Source organism: Schistocerca americana, chromosome 3 (assembly GCF_021461395.2).
Source record: "Schistocerca americana isolate TAMUIC-IGC-003095 chromosome 3, iqSchAmer2.1, whole genome shotgun sequence".
Taxonomy (NCBI): domain Eukaryota; kingdom Metazoa; phylum Arthropoda; class Insecta; order Orthoptera; family Acrididae; genus Schistocerca; species Schistocerca americana.
Window position 1 is genome coordinate 870,814,020 of NC_060121.1, and position 25,367 is coordinate 870,839,386.

Genomic DNA, 25,367 nt, shown 5'->3' on the forward strand with positions numbered 1-25,367 from the left:
GCGACCTACCAAGGCCTCATTGCTTCCACGCCACGACGCGCTGCTGCTGTTGTCCGTGTCAACAGTGCACATACCGGTTATTAGGCCTGTTGTCGTAATGTTTTGGCTGATCAGTGTATGATCAGCCTATAACGCAACAGTATGAGATTTTGACTCTGCAGCGGAGTGTGTGCTGATATGAAACTTCCTGACAGATTAAAACTGTGTGCCGGACCGAGAGTCGAAGTCGGGACCTTTGTCTAACTTGGACAAGTGCTCTACCAAGTGAGCTACCCAAGCACGACTCACGACCCGTCGTCACAGCTTCAATTCTGCCAGTACCTCGTCTCCTACCTTCCAAACTTCGCAGAACCTCTCCTGCGAACCTTGTAGAATTAACACTCCTGGAAGAAAGGATATCGCGGAGACATGGCTTAGCCGCGGCCTGGGGGATGTTTCCAGAATGATATTTTCACTCTGCAGCGGAGTGTGCGTTGATACGAAACTTTCTGACAGATTAAAACTGTGTGCCGGACCGAGACACGAACTCGGGACCTCGTGGCCTCGATGAGTACATCCGTGTTTCATCACTGTACACGTGTGTTATAAATTACCTTTCAGATTTGGATTGTAACTTTGAAATGAAAGTTATATTCTCTTTCTCGGTTGAATGATAAACTAGTATGGGGATTGTATCCAGGAACACAAGGATGATTGGAAGCAGGTCGAAATGCAGTAGGACAAGTGAACAGCACACAAATAAACGAAATCGTCATTCCTGAAATCTAATGCAGATAACTTAATAATATTTTCCTCGCAATTTCGGCATCCGGATGTCTCAAGTTCGACAGCGAGAACAGACACGTAAAGACAGATGGATGTTTTTGAGCGCTGGAGTTGGGCGCGTGCTACGGCTCCTGGAGTCAGCAAAAGCTTCCAACAGGGAAGTTTCCTTAGGCCGTGGCAGACACTAGGACGGAATATCCTTAAGCAGAGGTCATGTCACGACAATCTGTTACCTGATGAGGTGTCAAACTTTCCCTTTCTATGTAAAGAATGACAGTGCTGGAAAAACGTTATTTGATTTTCAAACAGCTGAGCAAAACTGAACGTACTCGGACAGTTCACTCTTTAGTTATTCTGATCATCACTAAACTGACACACAATATTTTTAGCGCAACGCAATCTGACTTTCAATGATCCCTACAAAAGAATGGCCCTGACTAACAATAAACTATATCTTTCATGAATCACTTACCTCACAAAAATCTAGTTACTCGAACTACTACAATACAGAGAGCAATACAGCCAGCTAAATAAAAGATTCTAACTACTGAAGGCACTAACTACTGATAGGCATAGCTAGCAAATGAAAGATTTTGATAGAGAACAAACAATGTATTTACCTTAATAGTGCTCAAAAGTCATAATATATACAGGGTGTTACAAAAAGGTACGGCCAAACTTTCAGGAAACATTCCTCACACACAAATAAAGAAAAGATGTTATGTGGACATGTGTCCGGAAACGCTTAATTTCCATGTTAGTGCTCATTTTAGTTTGGTCAGTATGTACTGTACTTCCTCCATTCACCGCCAGTTGGCCCAATTGAAGGAAGGTAATGTTGACTTAGGTGCTTGTGTTGACATGCGACTCATTGCTCTAAAGTACTAGCATCAAGCACATCAGTACGTAGCATCAACAGGTTAGTGTTCATCACGAACGTGGTTTTGCAGTCAGTGCAATGTTTACATATGCGGAGTTGGCAGATGCTCATTTGATGTATGGATTAGCACGGGGCAATAGCCGTGGCGCAGTACGTTTCTATCGAGACAGATTTCCAGAACGAAGCTGTCCCGACAGGAAGACGTTCGAGGCAATTGATCGGCGTCTTAGGGAGCACGGAACATTCCAGCCTACGACTCGCGACTGGGGAAGACCTAGAACGACGAGGACACCTGCAATGGACGAGGCAGTTCTTAGTGCAGTTGACGATAACCCTAATGTCAGCGTCAGAGAAGTTGCTGCTGTACAAGGTAACGTTGACCACGTCACTGTATGGAGAGTGCTACGCGAGAACAAGTTGTTTCCGTACCATGTACAGCGTGTGCAGGCACTATCAGCGGCTGATTGGCCTCCACGGGTACACTTCTGCGAATGGTTCATCCAACAATGTGTCAATCATCATTTCAGTGCAAATGTTCTCTTTACGGATGAGCCTTCATTCCAACGTGGACAAATTGTAAATTTTCACAGTCAACATGTGTGGGCTGACGAGAATCCGCACGCAATTGTGCAATCACGTCATCAACACAGAGTTTCTGTGAACGTTTGGGCAGGCATTGTTGGTGATGTCTTGATTGGACCCCATGTTCTTCCACCTACGCTCAATGGAGCACGTTATCATGATTTCATACGAGATACTTTACCTGTGCTGCTAGAACATGTGCCTTTACAAGTACGACACAACATGTGGTTCATGCACGATGGAGCTCCTGCACATTTCAGTCGAAGTGTTCGTACGCTTCTCAACAACCGATTCGGTGACCGATGGATTGGTAGAGGCGGACCAATTCCATGGCCTCCGCGCTCTCCTGACCTCAACCCTCTTGACTTTCATTTGTGGGGGCATTTGAAAGCTCTTGTCTACGCAACCCCGGCACCAAATGTAGAGACTCTTCGTGTTCGTATTGTGGACGGCTGTGATACAAGACGCCATTCTCCAGGGCTGCATCAGCGCATCAGGGATTCCATGCGACGGCGGGTGGATTCATGTATCCTCGCTAACGGAGGACATTTTGTACACTTCCTGTAACAAAGTGTTTGAAGTCACGCTGGTACGTTCTGTTGCTATGTGTTTGCATTCCATGATTAATGTGATTTGAAGAGAAGTAATAAAATGAGCTCTAGCATGGAAAGAAAGCGTTTCCGGACACATGTCCACATAACATATTTTCTTTCTTTGTGTGTGAGGAATGTTTCCTGAAAGTCTGGCCGTACCTTTTTGTAACACCCTGTATATCGGTTCATGACATCCAGTCTTACAAATCTCCTTTTTCTGACGGACACACGTCCATATCGTCTGCTCTCAAAACTCTGCCATCTCTCTCCCCACATCCACCACTGGTGGCGACTCACCTCCAACTGCCCAACGCTACGCACTGTTCACATCCAGCTACCCAGCACTAGACAAGCGAATATTCCAACAACGAGTTCAATCAGCCACAGACTGCACACAGCGCAGTCAGCGATTTTCATACAGAGCGCTACGTGGCGTTACCAACATAAAAACCTAAACAGCCTACTTTCAGTATGCGATACTGAAACAAGTCAAAGGAAAAAAAAAGTATGCCGGCCACAGACACGACGCATTTACTTTTTACAAACTCGCCGTCACACAGCTTATTTTGTACGAATAGCACAGTGCAATTAAAGAACACTGTCATATGCAAACTGTATTAGTAACTACACTCCTGGAAATTGAAATAAGAACACCGTGAATTCATTGTCCCAGGAAGGGGAAACTTTATTGACACATTCCTGGGGTCAGATACATCACATGATCACACTGACAGAACCACAGGCACATAGACACAGGCAACAGAGCATGCACAATGTCGGCACTAGTACAGTGTATATCCACCTTTCGCAGCACTGCAGGCTGCTATTCTCCCATGGAGATGATCGTAGAGATGCTGGATGTAGTCCTGTGGAACGGCATGCCGTGCCATTTCCACCTGGCGCCTCAGTTGGACCAGCGTTCGTGCTGGACGTGCAGACCGCGTGAGACGACGCTTCATCCAGTCCCAAACATGCTCAATGGGGGACAGATCCGGAGATCTTGCTGGCCAGGGTAGTTGACTTACACCTTCTAGAGCACGTTGGGTGGCACGGGATACATGCGGACGTGCATTGTCCTGTTGGAACAGCAAGTTCCCTTGCCGGTCTAGGAATGGTAGAACGATGGGTTCGATGACGGTTTGGATGTACCGTGCACTATTCAGTGTCCCCTCGACGATCACCAGTGGTGTACGGCCAGTGTAGGAGATCGCTCCCCACACCATGATGCCGGGTGTTGGCCCTGTGTGCCTCGGTCGTATGCAGTCCTGATTGTGGCGCTCACCTGCACGGCGCCAAACACGCATACGACCATCATTGGCACCAAGGTAGAAGCGACTCTCATCGCTGAAGACGACACGTCTCCATTCGTCCCTCCATTCACGCCTGTCGCGACACCACTGGAGGCGGGCTGCACGATGTTGGGGCGTGAGCGGAAGACGGCCTAACGGTGTGCGGGACCGTAGCCCAGCTTCATGGAGACGGTTGCGAATGGTCCTCGCCGATACCCCAGGAGCAAGAGTGTCCCTAATTTGCTGGGAAGTGGCGGTGCGGTCCCCTACGGCACTGCGTAGGATCCTACGGTCTTGGCGTGCATCCGTGCGTCGCTGCGGTCCGGTCCCAGGTCGACGGGCACGTGCACCTTCCGCCGACCACTGGCGACAACATCGATGTACTGTGGAGACCTCACGCCCCACATGTTGAGCAATTCGGCGGTACGTCCACCCGGCCTCCCGCATGCCCACTATACGCCCTCGCTCAAAGTCCGTCAACTGCACATATGGTTCACGTCCACGCTGTCGCGGCATGCTACCAGTGTTAAAGACTGCGATGGAGCTCCGTATGCCACGGCAAACTGGCTGACACTGACGGCGGCGGTGCACAAATGCTGCGCAGCTAGCGCCATTCGACGGCCAACACCGCGGTTCCTGGTGTGTCCGCTGTGCCGTGCGTGTGATCATTGCTTGTACAGCCCTCTCGCAGTGTCCGGAGCAAGTATGGTGGGTCTGACACACCGGTGTCAATGTGTTCTTTTTTCCATTTCCAGGAGTGTATTTGAGAGTCAGTTTCTGAGGTTTTAGTTGTTGCTGTCAGGCAAACAGAATACTGGTAGACAGACTTCTTCTTCAGTACTCCAGCGCTTGCCATCATCAAATCTTGGTAAGCAAGCTGGTGTCGGCACTCAAGGCACATGAATGTTACAATACAACAGAATGTGAATGTGTTAACGCCTCTGACAAAAGCATCCTTTGCAACTCTTATCTCCGTAAGTCGTGATCTTTACATACATGGTGACAGTTATGAAATAAAATCATCATAATTTCTGAACGGTTTGCGTCAGGAAGTTCAAGCTGCACGGTTCGCCGCGGGGCATGATGGGAATTAGTACGCGGTATGGTTTGGTTTAGCGACGAAGCGTACTTCCATTTGGATGGGTTCGTCAGAAAGCAAAATTGGCGCAATTGGGGGACTGAGAATCCGCATTTTGCGCTCGAGAAGTCTCTTCACCCTCAACGGGTGACTGTGTGGTGTACGTTGTCCAGTCACAGAGCAACACGGAGTAGTAAGAGGGAGGTCGATCCCATGGAAGCAGGAGAGTGTCTCATGTCCTGGAGGAGCATTTTGGGGACCGTATTCTGGCTCTGGGGTACCCAGAGGCCACTGGTATGCGCCTCGATTCGCCGCCATATTCTCCGGATTTGAACACGTGCGACCCCTTTGTTGCACTTCACTGAAGACAAAGTGTACAGTAAAAATCTCAAAACCACTGCTGAGGTGAAAACAGCCATTCAGGAGGTCATCGACAGCATCGATGTTCCGACACTTCAGCGGCTCATGCAGAATTTCGCTATTCGCCTGCCCCACATCATCGCCAATAATAGCAGGGATATCGAACATGTCATAATGTAAATCCGAATATCTGTAGTGACGTTTAAATGCTGAATAAAGTGTATGCACACCGTAATTTGTAACTAATTTATGTTTTTTTTCATATAGTTCAATAATTGTCAGCCTGTATGAACATCAATGTGGACAGACGTAATATCGAAGTGTGTGTGTTTGTGTGTTTGTGTGTGCGCTTGTGCTTGTGCTCTCAAAGTTCTGAAAAGGGTTGAATTTTGCTTATTATTTCGCTGAACATAAACTTCCTCAGAACAACACAGGATATTCGATGTAAGTAACAAAAACTGAACTCATATCTTATCCCAGAAATTATTTTTGTTTTTAGCTCATCGTTACATCTGATTACAGTAAAACAGTCATTTTTCTAATGTCGCATTTTGCTGTAAAGCACGTCATCTCAAGAAACTTTCATACAAACGAAAACAGTCGACCCCTTGTGGTCAGCGTAAGCTAAATGAAGTCATACAGGCGAACAGGTGTCTGATGATAAACCTGTTGTTCGAAACCGTCAACCGCGTCATTTCATTTTATTAAAGAGCATTATTTAAAGAGACAGTTTTCTGCAATTTACTTTTTGCACGAATTTACCTGTGAGTTTACTTGGCGTTATGTAGTTCTCCTGTCTGCGCAGAAATGTACAGAATGGTTTTCTTACTGTCCCTATGTAGGATCTGTGACTAGGAATGTCTGAAAGCCGATACAGTGAACCTAATGTGGTTCGCCCTTTTATCTCAGTTAGTGCAAGTGTCTACATCACTTAAAATTTGTACGTAATTGCGATGTAATGTAACGTGTGTTTATACACTGAAGCGCCAAAGAAAGTGGTATAGACATGCTTATTCAAATACAGTGATATGTAAACAGCCAGAATACGACGAAGTGGTCGGCAACGCCTATATAAGACGTCTGGCGCAGTTGTTAGATTGGTTACTGCTGCTACAATCGCAGGTTATCAACATTAAAGTGAGCTAGAACGTGGTGTTATAGTCGGCGCACGAGCGATGGGACACAGCATCTCCGACGTAGCGTTGACGTCAGAATTTTCCGGTATCACCATTGGACGAGTGTACTGTGAATACCAGGAATCCAGCAAAACATCAAATCTTCGACATCGCTGCGGCCGGAAAAAGATCCTGCAGGAATGGGACCAACGACGGCTAAAGAGAATCGTTCAACTTGACAGAAGTGCAACTCTTCCGCAATTTGCTAGACATTTCATTGCTGGGCCATCAACAAGTGTCAGCGTGCGAACCATTCAACGGAACATCATCGATATGGGATTACGGAGCCAAGGGCCCACTCGTGGATCCTTGATGACTGCACTACACAAAGCCTTACACCTCGCCTGGGACCGTCAACATCGACATTGGACTATTGATGTCTGGAAACATGTTGCCTGGTCGGACGAGTCTAGTTCAAAAATGGCTCTGAGCACTATGGGACTCAACATCTTAGGTCATAAGTCCCCTAGAACTTAGAACTACTTAAACCTAACTAACCTAAGGACATCACACACACCCATGCCCGAGGCAGGATTCGAACCTGCGACCGTAGCAGTCCCGCGGTTCCGGACTGCAGCGCCAGAACCGCACGGCCACCGCGCCCGGCACCAGTCTAGTTGAAATTGTGTCGGGCGGATAGACGTGTAAGGGTATGGAGACAATCACATGAATCCATGGACCCTGCATGACAGCAGGAGGCTGTTCAATTTAGTGGAGGCTCTGTTATAGAGTGGGACGTGTGCGGTTGGAGTGATATTGGACCCTGATACGTCTAGATACGACTCTGACAGGTGACACGTACGTAAGCATGCATCCATTCATGTCCATTGTGCATTCCAACGGACTTGGGCAATTCCAGCAGGATAACGCGACACCCCACACGTACAGAATTGCTACAGGGTGGGTCCAGGAGCACTCCTCTTAGTTTAAACACTTGCGCTGGTCATCAAACTCCCCAGACATGAACATTATTGAGCATATCAGGGACGCCTTGCAACGTGCTGTTTAGAAGAGATCTCCACCCCCTTATACTCTTACGAATTTATGGACAGCCCTGCAGGATTCGTGATGTCAGTTCCGTCCAGCACTACTTCAGGCATTAGTCGAGTCCATGTCACGTCATGTTTCGATACTTCTGCGTGCTCGCGAGGGCCCTACATGATATTACGCGGGTGTACCGGTTTCTTTGGCTCTTCGGTGTATGTGGGATATTGTTGACGATACACATAATGTTTGGACCATATCTAGTGCACGAAATAAAAATATAATTTTCGGTGAAGGCTTTGAAGTTAGTGTCGTTTAATAGGCCATGATCGCTGTAGGCGTGGGTTATTCTTATCAATGTACTGAGTAGCTGCAGATCTGTTACTCGTGGGTGACAGAAAGGTTTGCGGAGTAATATTTGCGCGTTGATTACGTGCGCTGTTTACCGAATTTGACGTGGGCCTTCTACAGTTTTCACTGAAAACAGCTAAATACTTTAGATCAGCTGTTTACGTCGTCCTCCCAGTTTGCGTTGCGTGTTGGCGGAGGTGTTTCGGCGCCGAGAAGCAGTGTAAGCGTACGTAGACCTTTCCTATTTTAGCCACCATGATACGTGTCTGTTCGATGGCTTTCGTGAGGTTTCACCGTGGAGGTCAGGCCAACTCTCCAATCACTGGTGAGGCCCCTTCGCTGTGAGTCGAGGCCGATAAGGGAGCTTGGAGGCTTCTTTGCAACAAGACTGGTCAACAAGTTGGTTCTATTTTCTACATCTGGTTCCTAAATGGTCTGATTTTCTAATTTTGGAATGCTGAATTCAGAGGTGCGACCTGATTTCCTCTATCACATTACAGTTATAAAATACAAAACAATAGTAAAATGCTATCGGCCTTATTTCTAACATATGATGAACATTCATGAAAGCAAAGATACGACGCACAGAACCCGAAAATTATTCACTTACAAAAAAACATCGAAACAGTCATGATTCTATGGAAAAGGTCACATACTTTCAAAATAATAATAATAACAATCAGAAATTTTAATACAGAATTTTAACGTCAGTTTATTTGGATAAATGACATGAGGGTCCTTTTCTCCTAAGGAGTCTCTCCGCTATATCTAAATAAAAAGCAACAGTAATTGTTCATCATTGGAGAGTTCCAGAATCCTTGACGGTTAAACTCTCTTGCTTGAAGCGTTCACCTTGTTCATCGCTATCAAAACGGAAGTTTTGTGTGAAAAAAATCAAGCTGCGAATGTAAAAGGCGTATTTTTAGTGACATCCTACACACCATTTTTTTGTAGTTTTCCAACAATTTAGTCACTGTGGAAACATAGTTCCCTTATCTTCTGTTGCACAAAAAGGTGTGACACTGGCGTTGAACGAAATCTGAGCGTGTAACTGGATATTCGCAAGTTTAGCATCAGAGTTCTCATTTACACTTGATCCACTGAACTCAAGAAAAACTGCTTCGAAATGACTGAAATATGCACCCTATTTATCAAGAGAATTTGAAAAATTCTTCAACAGTCCTAACAATACCAAGTGGAGCCAGTGTGATGTTAATCGGCAAGACTAACGATTTGTTCTTAACGTTTTCCTTTCCCTGAACGAAAATTTTTCTCGTAGGCCATTCCTTGACATTGTAGTGATTTTTGACGTGTTGCCAGTCCCATAAAAAAATGACAAAATTAACTGTAAATGTGAAAAAATGGTACGTAGTATCTAATATTCTCGTCATTTTTTTGTGTTGTATTTCGTTCCTTAGTTGCTTCAAAATTCGTGGAGGTATATTCCGTCCAACGCAACTAATTGAAGGCAGTTTGTTTGTTGCCATACGTGTTTCGCTTCTTTTATTTGTGAAGCATCTTCAATGGCCTGTAATATATGTTCCTTTTTATACATATAACAAATGTTTAGTTTGGTAGTTACAATATGTTACCATGTTACATTTCGTCACTTTCTCTTTTGTTTTTTAGGTTAGAATTGGGAGAAAACTAAGAGAAAAACATGACAAAATGTAACATAGTAACAACTGTAATTACCACATTACACATTTATTATATGTGTAAAAAGAAACATGTATCACAGGCCACTGAAGCTTCACAAATAAAAGAAGCGAAACGCATATGGCAATAAACAAACTGCCTCAATTAGTTGCGTAGACGGAACATACCTCCACAAATATATAATATTCCTTTGCCTGTGTGGGTCCATAGATGTCGCAAATTTATTGAGCAAATTCATTACCTGGCATAGGCTGTTTTTGTTTTTGAAATAAACACTCTGTTTCAAGCTTTTGTGGTCTTAGCTAATTTCGCACCTCGCATTACTTTCAAGCTACCTCCATCGCAGTGGAAAACTGTAGTCTCACATCTTATCTTTCATACAATAGTGTGGAGGAAGAATCATGGTTTCTCTAATAATGGTTCCTTACGAACGTAGAGGTAATGGACACAACCTGCATATACATCACTAGTTAGCAGAAGCCACATAAATAACATAAAAATATGTGTTATGTTTGGTATTATTGTCAGATGACGTTATAATTTACTTTCACAGATGTAAATTCCGTACGTAAAATGATAAAAACCAACCCTTATGCAGTTCTCTCTCGCTGTGCCAGTCTAAACCATATTAAAATACGTTAGTTCACATTTCAAATAAAACACGGCAGACGATGCCGATGCCATTAGAATAACAGAGCAAAGGCATGAAGTAAGGGGTTTATTTCAAAAATACAAATAGCTTCTTCAGAACAAAGACTTCCCTTAATAACATCAAATATTTCGAAAACCTTAATTGATACCACATTTCTAAGGGTACATTTTTATTCTGCACCCAAAACTAAATAGCACTTGATATACCAACATGCCAGAAGTAGACTTGTTGACCATTGTAATTAGCTACAAATCAGACACAGAACAATTTGGAGTTAAGTGAAGAACGATAGTCATCACGTTGAATGTTATTTCCCTTTTCTTTTACATTCGTCAGTCAGCTCACTCATTCTTTCACATTTCTCCGCGCACGAAAAAAATGTACCCTCCGAACCATACGCAGCTATCTTTCTGAGACGCTTCATCAGAACACTTCATCATTTTGTCTTCCCAATTACGTAGACACCGATATGGCACGGTTATGTCGAATGGCAAATCAACAAAGAAATCGTAGCCAATGTGGAGTGAAGAAGGTTAGGACATTCTGAACAACAAGCTTTTTACATCAGTGCCAACGACCTTACCGCAGTGGCAACACCAGTTCCTGTCAGGTCACTGAAGTTAAGCGCTGTCGGGTTTGGCTAGCACTTGTATGGGTCACTGTCCGGGTCTGTCGAGTGTTGTTGGCAGTTGGGGTGCACTCAGCCCTTGTGAGGCCCATTGAGGAGCTACTTGACTGACAAGTAGCGGTACCGGTCACGAAAAGTGACAACGGCCGGGAGAACAGTGTGCTGACCACGTGCCACCCCCATATCCGCTTCCAGTGACACCTAAGGTCTGAGGATGACACGGCGGCCGGTCGGTGCCGTTGGGCCTTCAAGGCCTGTTTCGACAGATTTTAGTTTTCTTTTGTTTACATAATTCTTTCACCAGCTCTATAGCGTATACAGGGTGTTACAAAAAGGTACGGCCAAACTTTCAGGAAACATTCCTCACACACGAATAAAGAAAAGATCTTATGTGGACATGTGTCCGGTAAACGCTTAATTTCCATGTTAGAGCGCATTTTAGTTTCGTCAGTATGTATTGTACTTCCTCGATTATCATGATTTCATACGGGATATTCTACCTGTGGTGCTAGAACATGCGCCTTTACAAGTACGACACAACATGTGGTTCATGCACGATGGAGCTCCTGCACATTTCAGTCGAAGTGTTCGTACGCTTCTCAACAACCGATTCGGTGACCGATGGATTGGTAGAGGCGGACCAATTCCATGGCCTCCATGCTCTCCTGACCTCAACCCTCTTGACTTTCATTTATGGGGGCATTTGAAAGCTCTTGTCTACGCAACCCCGGTACCAAACGTAGAGACTCTTCGTGCTCGTATTGTGGACGGCTGTGATACAATGCGCCATTCTCCAGGGCTACATCAGCGCATCAGGGATTCCATGCGACGGAGGGTGGATGCATGTATCCTCGCTAACGGAGGACAATTTGAACATTTCCTGTAAGAAAGTGTTTGAAGTAACGCTTGTACGTTCTGTTGCTGTGTGTTTCCATTCCATGATTAATGTGATTTGAAGAGAGGTAATAAAATGAGCTCTAACACGGAAAGTAAGCGTTTCCGGACACATGTCCACATAACATATTTTCTTTCTTTGTGTGTGAGGAATGTTTCCCGAAAGTTTGGCCGTACCTTTTTGTAACACCCTGTATGGTATATGAAACAGCCGATAAATTCACAACATCTCATGCAACTGCTCTTACACAAATTATCACAAGTTTATACTGCTGACTGGGTTATAATGTCCAACAATGCTCGAAAATGACAACATGACGAAACTGCAGTCGCAACAAATAATGTTGTAATTAAAATTTTCACGAAGGCTCTAGATCAGGGCTTCTCAACGTGTGGTCCGCGGACTCCTTAGGGGTCCGCCGGCTCTTTCTAAGGGGTCCGCAGCCACCTTTCACCAAATCGTGTAAAATAATGAGTAAAATTATTGAATAAAAATGTGAAAATCAAATCATCACAATTTTCTTTTTCGCGTGTAAAACATGTGTACTTTTACTTCAGGTCGTATTCCGAAGCAGCGTTTGCGGTTGCTAAGTGAGAAGGCATACACAGTTTAGTGCCGGTGAATGCGGCTTCTCTGATCGACTGCTCCGGAACAATACGGGGGTCGTTTGTGCGCCGGCTCACGGCGCTAGATGCGCTGAAACCTTTTACGCATGCGCGGAGCGAGCTTTGTCGACCGATCACAGCGCTCGCTGGCACGAATACGGCTCCAGGCATCATTAAATGTTAAACTTGCTTTGTCAGTGCACTACCTATTTCATAAGTCGATTTTTGACCAGTTTATTACTTCTAACATGGATCCGTGGCTGAAGTCAGGATCATTGAAGAAGGGTGCAGTTTCTCCATCGCCTTCACAACAAGAGAAGTTTCCAGTTGAAATGAATGAGGAGGGAGGACGACCGAAGGAAGAACAATCACGAGAAGCTCCAAAGACTATTGATACTTCGGTGTGGGGGGGGGGGGTCATTGGGAACATGGCACTGGCATTAAGAAGCTTTCAGTTCCCATGGGTTCTCTTGATTAACTAGGGGTCCGCCAAGGATTTTCGACTGTAGAAGAGGTCCGCCAGCTGAAAAGGTTGGGAAGCCCTGCTCTAGATCCACTTATCATCAAACTTCTAGATGTGGAAACAACATAAAGAAACAGAACTCCCTGCCCCCCCCCCCCCCTCATTTATAAGTTTTCACATCCATATTCTACAGACCAGTCTTCACAATCGTAGTACTGACTGAAATAATGGCAGTGGCGAGTGCACTTCATGGTTCTGTTGTTGTCGTGGTCTTCAGTCTCAAGACTGGTTGATGCAGCTCTCCATGTTACTCTGCCCTGTGCGAACCTCTTCATCTCCCAATAACTACATCTGCCAACATCCATTTGAACCTGCTTCCTCAATCACCAAACTGACAATTCCGCCATGCCTCACTATGTCTCTTATCAACCGATTTCGCCAGACACTATCAACTGCCGACCTATAGCCAGTATTCAGTGTTGTGACTGTTGGTTTATTCCGTTACCCATGCCTCAGTCCAAGCCTTTAAACTCGACGCCACTTAGGGGGCTAGCTGTGCTTAATGGTTGCACCTACTGTAATGGTGTGTCCTTGTAACTGGGAATGGACATGAGAGAAGGGAAGAGATTAACTCCATTGCCAACACATGCCCTCCTCCTCTACAGATGTATCAGTCTGGCCGTCGAGCTTAGATGGTTGACTGCCATTGTCTGCTGAGTGCCCATCTATAGACGTCAAAAATTATTTGCGCAAAATAATAAATTTTTCGATATAAACTTCCTAAAGATAAGAGAACAATTCATATTTCGAAACGCCCAAGAGCTGCTGATGAGGTAAATCTTCATAAGTTAGTGGTTTTGATAACCTGACCATCATCAGGTAGCCTATCATAAAGTTATTTACAGCATCCTGTATGGCACTATTCTCAGTGTTGTGTGATATTATATAAAATCATCCTGCGTCCTTGCTGTCAACAGTAAAATGCATTATACGGTCTAAAATTAAACACATTCATATGCAGGGTCGGCAAAATAACATTGGCAGTTGAAAAAATACATAAATAAATATTCATGCCCCTTAAGGTAGGCAACACACATTACATCATCCACATAAAAAAAATAGAAAAAAAAATGGTTCAAATGGCTCTGAGCACTATGGGACTTAACATCTATGGTCATCAGTCCCCTAGAACTTAGAACTACTTAAACCTAACTAACCTAAGGACAGCACACAACAACCAGTCATTACGAGGCAGAGAAAATCCCTGACCCCGCCGGGGAGCGAACCCGGGACCCGGGCGTGGGAAGCGAGAACGCTACCGCACGACCACGAGCTGTGGACCATCCACATCCAACTGCACATTATGTAAGTTGGGTTACCTATCTTAAGGCGCATAACTAATTACGTCACTAGAACTGAGTAATGCTAACTGCAGACTGCTACGGTCGCAGGTTCGAATCCTGCCTTGGGCATGGTTTAAGTAGTTCTAAGTTCTAGGGGACTTATGACCTAAGATGTTGAGTCCCATAGTGCTCAGAGCCATTTGAACCATTTTGCTAACTGCAACGACTGTGTTACACTTCTAAACAGTGAATTTTGTGCGTATGTGCTCCAAGCGTTTTAACTGAGTCCTTTATGTTTCGACAAAAGATCTCGTTACATTCCAATGGTCTACGTGGCTGAAATGCCAATAAATTACTACAGCGATTGTTTGATACATTAGTTGTAAATAGTCCAGCACAAAATTTAAGTTGCTGATTATCAAGATATGTTTGGACTTTACCAGTTAAACTTGGATCTCAATGTGTGATTGTCTCCCCAACCTGCCACGCTGTACGAGCAAATCTTTGCTTGGCGGTGGAGAAGCAACACGACAGCCGCGGGGGAACCAGGTACATGAGGTTTAGGCATGCTGTCGTAAAATATTCAGCCCTCGTCCCTGTGTTTATGTGACTTGCGCTGTATGAACTGAGTAGTACCAGCATATGCATCTGTATTATAACACCGAGCATCTGACAACGTGTAGTGTAAACGAATTTAGTACTTAGTTTGACAATATCTTTCAAAATTGCAACCCCAATAAATTGTCGAGAGACTTCTACATCTATACTCTGCAAGCCACTTTACGGTCTGTGGCTGATGGCACTTCGTGACCCACGGTCATTTCCAACTTTTCATGTTCCAGTTTCGAATGGTTCGTGGCAAGAACGATTGTTGGCAAGGCTTCGTGTGGGCTCGAACCTCTCTAATGTTGCGTTCGTGGTCTCTATGGTCTTTCTCCAGACGTACATAGGAGGAAGCAATATGCTGATTGAGCCGTGCGTCGCTCGTGTTCGTGCCATCTATTACTTAAAACCCTGTTTTGAGCGTTATGCCACCTCGTTATGTTAATTTCTATTACTGGTGTCACTGACTTGCTGGCTTGCCTGGCTGTGAGCGGCAGCAGCAGCACTTATCGATATAAACCCTGCCGTATTATCTTTGCTGGACTGCTATTACTTCCCGGTCGTCGTGTGTAGACGAGTCAGTTGGAACGTGCCAGCCGGAGTTCGGACATGGCAGTGTTTGAGTAGTCACGCTGCACAAGTTCAGTCGGGGCGCGCCGGTAGCGAGGTCCGGACCGCCTTGACTCGCCCGACGGTTGCCGACAGACATGATTGGAGTGGGGTCTTGCCGGACGACGTGTATTTCGCCGGCGATCGCTTATGGGTTGGCTGTGTGTGCCGGCTCATGATTCGTCCGTGTTATTGTACAGTCACTGCCGTTGGCATTGTCTAGTTCTTCGTGCAAGTGTTCGTGAAACTGTGTGTAACTTGTGTGATTTTGACTCACAAGTTATTTTAAATGTTGTCGGCGTACTGCCTCTGAGGAGTCGGTCGGCTGGCGTGGAGCAGTGAGGAATTCTCGGCGGGGCGTAGTTTGGCCGGGGCCTGCTGGCGGTCTCTACGCGGTGTCGGAGAGTGTGGCGCTGTTACAATTGCTATGAGGTCCGTGGCTCACCGACCCTGGGCACGAGAGTTGAGTTTTGATTTAACCTACCAACAAGTCAAGACTGTACACAATGTGTCGTTTGGAGTTCGTTATCGGCTGTTGGAATATTCCCGCGAGCAACAACGCGGTTTTCAACTTGGAAAAACCGAGCGAGGTGGCGCAGTGGTTAGCACACTGGACTCGCATTCGGGAGGACGACGGTTCAATCCCGCGTCCGGCCACCCTGATTTAGGTTTTCCGTGATTTCCCTAAACCGCTCCAGCAAATGCCGGGATGGTTCCTTTGAAAGGGCACGGCCGGCTTCCATCCCCGCCCTTCCCTAATCCAATGAGACCGATGACCTCGCAATTTGGTCTTTTCCCCCAAATAACCCAGCCCAACCAAGTTGGAAAATTCTAGCCACCCTCTGGTGGAGTTTCACTGTATTTGGTTATTTGAATTGAAGTGCACCAGCGGAAACTTCTGCCTTGTGGCCGTTAACATTCCGGTTACCTACCTTGGGCGTTGACGTAAATTTCAGGCAGTGTAGTTTCCTCATCGTGTTGTTGCTGTCCAGCACGGTGTGTAGTTTGACAGCTCCGTGTATGGTTGGTTGTGGGCGCCAATATCTTCTACGTTGGTCCGTTGAACTCTCTGTTGTGGCCTGATCGGGTGAAGTGGAAGTTATCTTGTCGGTCGGGCCGCTGACTGTCGGTCGGTTGGGTTGTTGTCGGATCGTGAATGGTTGGCCCGACTGCCTGTCTCACCTAAGCGAGCGTTAGTGTTTGAATTACAGGCCGAACCTGGAACGTCTGGGCGCCCTTGTGGGTACTGCCATTTTTTTTTAATTTGTTCTTGTTTTTGGTACTTGTATGGCCTATAGCCGGTTTTGTGTTTTAAATTAGAGTTGTTTTACCCTTAAGGCCTACAGCCTAGTTTAAAGTACTGTTTCACATAAGCTCTTTGGCATTTAAAATTTTTTTGAATTTTTTAAGTCTTCGGCCTTCAGCCGATTTGAATTTAACTTGGTTAGTTTAACCTATTGAATTTTTAGGTTTTCGGCCTTCAGCCGGTTTGAGTTTTAGATATTTGTTCTTAAGGCCTTCAGCCTAAATTAAAGAACTGTTTCACGTAAGGACTTTGGTATTTTAAAAAAATTAATGTTTTGGAGTTTTGAGTGTTCGGCCTTCTGCCGATTTGAATTTAACTTGTTTACTTCAGCCTAACTAAAGAACTGTTTTAGGACAAGGCTTGCCTTTTAAATTTCTGATTATGCTTGCGCTTTAAATTATTAGCCTTCAGCCGTTTTTTAATTAAATTTAATTTTTAATTAAGTCCCAAAGATTAAAAATATGGGTTTAAATTTTTTTTGGGTTCTTGTAATGTTTAATCAAATAATAAAGTTGTATGTTCGAGTGTAACTGACAGCCCCTTATTTTGACCCCTTTCCACAATTTATTCTATGTGTCCTATCCTGCGGGTTAAGCAGGGCGTTTCACTGGTGGACGCTTCTAGGAACGTACGTTCTCCGAACGTTAACAGTAAACCGCACTGTGTGATCCAGAGCGCCTCTCTTGCGGCGTCTGCCACTTGAATTGGCTGCCGAGGAAAACAAGGCTGGTGCCATAAGCCGATTTCCCAGAACCTTCGCTCAGTGGAAGAGGGATCAAAATAAGCGGACACGTGTCTCGGCTTAACCATAGACAATCGACAATTTCTGAGAAAATGATGGTCAAAGTTTTCGACGTACTTGACGTGCCTTTTAGCGAGTAAGTAGTTTGACCGAAGAGGTGGCACAGTGGATAGTTTCGCAGTTTAACATTTTAGCGCCCCGTATTCGAATTGCGGTTAATTTTGTGTTTAGTTTTGTTTTTCATGTATCTACCCATGTCCATAGAAGATTTCTAAGCAAATGGTTTTCAATGTATATTGAAATAATGTTGTCCTTACTCGTATTCGTATGTATGGTGAACGAATTAAAAGACCACAATAAATGAAAGGAAAAATTATTTTAAATTGTTTTCGGTGAAATTCCTATGGTGTATCGTGATTCATAGTCAACTGCAAGCGCTAGAATGTCAATCCTAAGGGCCCGGGTTCGATTCCCGGCTGGGTCGGAGATTTTCTCCGCTCAGGGACTGGGTGTTGTGTTGTCCTAATCATCATCATTTCATCCCCATCGACGCGCAAGTCGCTGAAGTGACGTCAAATCGAAAGACTTGCACCCAACGATCTACCCGACGGGAGACCCTAGTCATACGACCCTGATCCTGATCAAATCTTCCTGAAGACTACACATGAGAATAGAATATAAGAACTGAGAAGAATGAAATACAAGAATACGATAATTTAAAATGATTGTAATCCGTGAAAATACCGTAACACATATGTTATACACTGAAGCGCCAAAGAAACTTGTATAGGCATACGTATTCAAATGCAGAGATATGTACACAGCAGAACGCGGCACTGCGGTCGGCAACGCCTATATGACATAACAAGTGTCTGGCGCAGTTGTTACGTCGGTTACGGCTGCAACAATCGCAGGTTATCTTTTTAAGTTTGAACGTGGTATTACAGTCGGTGCACGAGCGGTGGGACACAGCATCTCCGTGGTAGCGATGAAGTGGAGATTTTCCTGTACGAGCATTTCACGAGTGTACGGTGAATATAAGGAATCCGGTAAAACATCAAATTTCCGACATCGCTGCCGGAAAAAGATCTTACAAGAAAGGGACCAACGACGACTGAAGAGAATCGTTCAACATGACAGAAGTTCAACCCTTCGGCAAATTGCTGCTGATTTCAATGCTGCGTCGTCAACAAGTGTCAGCGTGCGAAACATTCAACGAACCATCGTGGATATGGGCTTCCGGAGCCGAAGGCCCACACGTGTACCCTTGATGACACGACACGAAGCTGTACGCCTGCCCTTGGCTCATCAACACCGACGTTGGACTGTCGATGACTGGATACATGTTGCCTGGTCGGACGAGTCTCGTTTTAAAGTTTATCGAGCGGATGGACGTGTACGGGTATGGAGACAACCTCATCAATCCATGGAGACTGTTTAAGCTAGTGGAGGCTCTGTAATGGTGTGGGCCCTGCGCAGTAGGAGTGATATGGTACCCCTGACAAGTCTACATACGACTCTGACAGGTGACACGTACGTAAGCATCCTGTCTGATTGTCTGCATCCATTGACGTCCGTTGTACATTTCGAGGGAATTTGGAATTCCAGCAGGACGATGCGACACCCCACACCTCCACAATTGCTACAGAATGGTTCTAGGAACACTCTTCTGAGTTTAAACACATCCTCTCCGCCAAACTCCCGAGACATGAACATTACTGAGCATATCTGGGATGCCTTGCAACGTGCTGTTCAAAAGAGATCTCCACCCCCTCGTACTTTCACGGATTTATGGACAGCCCTAGAGGATTTATTGTATCAGTTCCCTCCAGCACTTCTTCAGACATTAGTCGAGTCCATGCCACGCCGTGTTGCAGCACTTCTGCGTGCTCGCGACGGCCCTACGCGACATTAAGCAGGTATACCAGTTTTTTTATTATTTTTTATTTTTATCCGTATTTTGCAGCTTCAAACGTGACTATACTCAATTCACTCGAAGTATGAATTAAAAATCGCCTTCAGTCGCAATTTTTCTTGTTTTATTCAGTACACCACGCTTTTCGGACCCTGTGGATCCATCTTCAGGTGTAATTCGTCTTAATACATGATTTATTTGTTTTCTTGAATGAGAGGAAATGCATATTCCTGTCACGAAAAGGTTTGATGTTAGGTTACAAACTTCGTAAGTCAGATGCGGAAATATATGTGTGTGTAATTTTTTTTGGCTCTTCTGTATATAATAAATGTATGACACTTATAGTGAATCACAGTTGCAATTTTTACAGTTAACATAAAGCCTTCATATCCCCTACGTTGATAAGAGACATTCGTGTAGTAATCTTCTAAGGTCATAGGTAGATAAATGAAAGTCAGATAATAAAAACAATAATCGAGTATCGAACACGGGACTCGTTATTAAGAGGCCGCTACGCCTGCCACTGCGCCACCAGTTGGCCTGAACGTAAGAACGCGATGAAAGGCATCTATGCTACTTCGGCAATTTCGACGGTCGTTTTCTCAGAAACGGTCGGGTATCTACGGATAAGCCGTGAACGTGTTCGCTTATTTTGCTTCCTCTTCTACTCAGCAAAGTTTCTGGAAAATCGGGGTATGGTACTTGTCACATTCTCCTCCTGAGCACCTCCGTGACGCTCTCACGTTTACTAAATGAACCTGTAACGAAACGTGCTGCTCTTCTTTGGACCTTCTCTAATCTCTCTATCAATTCTATCTGGTGTGGAAACCAGACTGACGAGCCATCTTCAAGTACTGGTTGAACAAGGGTTTTGTATGCACTCCCGTTTCCTGGTGGACTACACTTTCTCAGGATTGTTCCACTGAGTATGAGTCTGTTATCCGCCACAGTTGCGGTTAGTTTCATGTGTTCGTTCCACTTGAAATCGCTCCGGACGCACACTCCACGAAATTTCGTGGACGTGACTGCTTCCAATGATTGTTCTGCAATCGTGTAATCATATAGTAAGGGGTCTTTGTGCCTATTTATGCGCAACGTCATTTTGTTGATGTTGAGGATCTATTGCCAGTCCTTGCACCAAGCGTTACGGAGATGTTTAATAAACTCAAGTGGCAGACTCTGCAAGAGAGGCGCTCTGCATCGCGGTGTAGCTTGCTCGCCAGGTTTCGAGAGGGTGCGTTTCTGGATGAGGTATCGAATATATTGCTTCCCCCTACTTATACCTCCCGAGGAGATCACGAATGTAAAATTAGAGAGATTAGAGCGCGCACGGAGGCTTTCAGACAGTCGTTCTTCCCGCGAACCATACGCGACTGGAACAGGAAAGGGAGGTAATACAGTGGCACGTAAAGTGCCCTCCGCCACACACCGTTGGGTGGCTTGCGGAGTATCAATGTAGATGTAGATGTAGAAGCCAAGTGACGATCCTCTCTCGGCCTTCCCGCGTTTCGATTCCATTTTCTAGCTTCTCTGCATACAACAGCATCATCCGTTAAAATCCTCATGGAACTCCCACATTATCCACTAGGTCATTTGTACACGCTAAAACAAAATAATGACGCACCAAGAAGGAATGATCCGTTTGGGACGAAAATCCGTGGATGTGATGTATATGAACAGACAAACAAATGGCTAAGATATCAGAAAAATTGGAAGAATTGTTCAAGAGAAAGAGATTCACAAATTGAGCAAGACAATCATGCGTTGGTCCACCTCTGGCCGCAGTTATTCGGCTTGGCATTGATTGATGGAGTGGTTGGACGTCGTCCTGCAGGATATCGTGCCAACTGGCGGGTTAGATCGTCAAAAGTCTCGAGATGGTTCGAGAGCACTGCCCATAATGCTGCAAACGTTCTCAAGTAGGGAGAGATACAGCGACCTTGCTGGTCAAGGTGGGTTCTGGCTAGCACGAGGACAAGCAATAGAAACTCTCGTCGTGTGTGGACGAGCATTATCTTGCTGAAATGCAAACCCAGTATGCTTTATCACGAAGGGTAACAAAACGGGGCGTAGAATACTGTCGACGAACCTCTGTGCTGTAAAGGTGCCACAGATGACGACCAGAGGAGTCTTGCTAATGAAATAAAGTGACATCCCAGACCACTACGCCTGGTTGTCGAACCGTATGGGTGGCGACAGTCAGGTTGATATCCCATCACTGTCTGGGGAGTGTCCAGACATGCCTTCGCTAGCCATCGGGGCTCAGTTCGAAGCGGCACTCATCAGTAAAGACAGTTGTACTCCATTCACGGAGATTTCAAGTTGAAGACATGTCTGAAGACGCCCCAGACAGTGGTAGGATACCAACCTGACTGTCGCCGGCCATACGGCCAGACAACCAGGAGTGATAGTCTGGTGTGGCATTTTTTTCCATAGCAGGACCCCTTTGGTTGTCATCCGCGTCACGATTACATCAGAGCGGTACCTAGACAGTATTGTACACCCCGTTTCGTTACCCTTCAGGACAAGCCATCCTGCGTTTACATTTCAGCAAAATAACGCCTATCACACTCGGCGTGAGTTTCTACTGCTTGTGCTTGCCAAAACCCAAGTTGACCAACGTGGTCATTGGATCTCTTCCCAAATGAGAACGTTTGGAGCATCATCGGTAGGGCTGTCCAACCATCTCGGGACTTTTGGCGATTAAACGCGCCAATTGGACAGAATTTGTCACGGGATCCCTCGGAAGGACACCCAACGATTCTGTCATCGATGCCAAGCTGAATAACTGCCTGCATAAGGGCCAGAGGTGGACCCATGCGTACTTAACTCGCTCAGTTTGTGTGGCACCTTCTCTTGAATAAATCATCCAATTTTGCGGAAAGTCTTCGGATATTTCAGCCAAGTAAAAATCATATCTATCATATCAAGATGTAGCAGTAACCAAGTTTTTAAGTCCACAACTTCATTTGTTTTTGAGTTTTGAATTTTTAATATGATTTTTAATGTTATTGTTGCAGAACAACTTATCTGATTCAATACTGCTTAGGTACATTCTCAAGACATAGTTCAACAGTTCTGTCCATTCATTTTACGAAACATATTATTAATTTACTTTCAGTGTTTTTTCAAGGTTCAACCATAAATTTTCTTTAATTGTCGGTACATAAATATGATACCAAAATAAACTACATTTTCGATAATGTTAATACCGTATGCAGATACCTCTAGACTAGTTCCTGCAAAAATTTTATTGAGATTGGTAAATATTTAGGATAAAAAAGTCAACCTTGAATTTATAAAAGCAAACTTACAAGAAAATAGATTTTAAAATTTCATTACAAAGTCAATTCTAGTACAAGGCACATACAGTAAAATCCACCAGCACCACCAATTTTCCCTTCCCGCTACTGTAAGGCTACTATTTTTTGTAATCTCAAGCCCAGGGTTGCCTTCTTCTTGAATTTTTCCTTCTCCAGCCAGCATCTCATGAACTGCATCGTTGACCTCTGCATAAGTAGATCTTCTTCTGGAAGGATGATAGAGGAGTTCTGGGACTCCTGCTTTCTTCACTCTTCATACTGACCTGAGAAACAGCTTCTACGAGATCCGAAAGTATCTTCTTTTAGACATGAGAATTGTTTGAAATACTTTGACGTTCATTTTCATTTTGCGTCTCGCCGCCAGTGCCTCTCAAGTCTCTGAGAGACACGTATTACTCTTGACCACAACATCCGTTCCAAGACGACTGTATTATCAGTGTGACGTCCTGGTACTTGACTTAGTACTTGTAATTCCAATACAGCCAAATCGTTTTGGCATCTAAGAGTAAACACTCAAAAGATGTGAAATAGGCATTAAAATTTTTCCATGAAAAAAATTGAAGTTTTAGGGTTCAGTCTCCCCTCGAGTATTCTGTTTCTTTCAGCTCACATCACACTGTTGGCGATGTGTCAGTGATGATATCGTGAACTGTTCACAGTGAACTACACGTAATCAAATGTTTTGCAGTACCTTGCAAATTGAATAGCATCCAGCGCGCTATCTCCTCTCGGGACGTAGTTTTCCCTTCATCTACACGGCTCTCATAAAACTTCCAGTCCTTCTTGTTTGCCAGAGGACACTGCAGACCTAATTGGAGCGCTTTGCCGCAGCAGAAGCCCTCCTCGAAAGTTAATAACTCCACAACAACGAGAGTCGTGTCTTTCTCGGCGATGAGGATAAAATCCGTTCGCCCCGAGCTGCTTCACAGCATTATGTCCAGGTTTTTATGGCAGTATTACATTTCCAAATGATATTTTGTTCCCCTAATTGGTCGCCCGCAAATAATTTCTTCAAGTGAGTGTGTATTTAATTGATTGTAGAATCAATTTGTTGTTCTTTTTTTTATTTGATGAGCTTTCATGAGACGACGAATTACATGAAATGTAACTACATCAGTTGCTAGTTTCCATTTCTGAACTCTTTCGTTCAACTTAGTGTTGCTATACAAGCAGTAATTTACTAACCGTCCAGAAATTACGTTTCAAATGGCTCTGAGCACTATTGGAGTTAACGTCTGAGGTCATCAGTCCCCTAGAACTTAGAACCACTTAAACCTAAGTAATCTAAGGACATCACACACATCCATGCCCCAGGCAGGATTCGAACCTGCAACCGTAGTGGTCACGAGGTTCCGGACTGAAGCGCCTAGAACCGCACGGCCACACCGGCCGGCAATTACGTTTCACTCAAGTTTGTTTGCCATGTGTTAAATTCTTACTTCATCATGCAGTAGCAGCTTTATTAGAAATGCAGCTTTTCTGATTTACCACCTGAATGAACGAGTGTAAAGGTGTTTCATTGAAAGCGTGTCGGAATGAGAAATTAGGTTAACCACAATATCTAAAAATATGTCTTATGTCCAAGAACTGTAGCACCAAAGCACTTCGCTGATTTCAGTACTGAGTGATTCGGGAGGAACGTCACATAATTTGTGAGGTGATTCTAGATTGAAAAATAAACTAAAAAAGTCCTATGAACGTGTGTCGTTAGGAAATTGGAACAGGTTGAAGACTAGACACATCCATGAATGAATCTGAAGACAAGCGTGAGTACTACTTTGCGAAATGCTGTGTAGGCATTGAGGAAACGGAATGTACGAGGGTTGTAACTTAAATAGTGGCAACTATTTATTCACAACCGATACAAAAGAGTTACATGTTTGCACCTGTTACTGTCCTTCAAAGTAGTCACCAGTGTTGTGTGGAACCGTTGCCAGCGATGTTTAAGGCGTAGTATACCGTTAGCAGAGCCTCTTCTGTTCATGGTGCGAATGGAGCGGTCTACTGCCTGTCGAATCTCTGTAACAGTTCTGAGGCGAATGCCACGAAGTAGTTCCTTCATCTTCGGAATCAAATCAAAGTCATAAGGACTTAAGTTCGGGTAGTATGGTGGATGGTACAGTACTTCCCAGTCCCATCGACCGAACAGAGCAGCCACAGCTTGCGCTGTATGCGCCCGCGCATTGTCGTGCAAAGTGATGGGTGGGTTGCGCAGAAATTGTCGCCGCTTCTTTCGCAAAGCTGGTCGCAAGTGATGGTGACTTTGATTTCATTCCGAAAATGAAGGAACCACTTCGTGGCATTCGCTTCAGAACTGTTCCAGAGATTCGACAGGCAGTAGACCCCTCCATTCACACAATCAACTGAACAGGTTCTGATAACGGTATACTACGGCTTCCACATCGATAGCAACGGGTTCTACACAACGTTGGTGACTACCGTGAAGGACAGTAACAGGTCCAAACATTTAACTCTTTTGTATCGGTTGTGAATAAATAGTTGCCACTACTTAAGTTACAACCCTCGTATATGGCGAGAACGATGGCTGACACACAAAATAAATATAT

At 44.8% G+C, this 25,367-nt stretch overlaps 1 protein-coding gene and 1 pseudogene across 1 annotated transcript in view; both read left to right on the forward strand.

The window, feature by feature from the left end:
* LOC124606447 (monocarboxylate transporter 5-like) overlaps positions 1–25,367 on the forward strand; it is a 420,878-nt gene that overhangs the window by 137,868 nt on the left and 257,643 nt on the right. The window lies entirely within an intron of this gene.
* LOC124607778 lies at positions 10,938–11,056 on the forward strand (annotated as a pseudogene).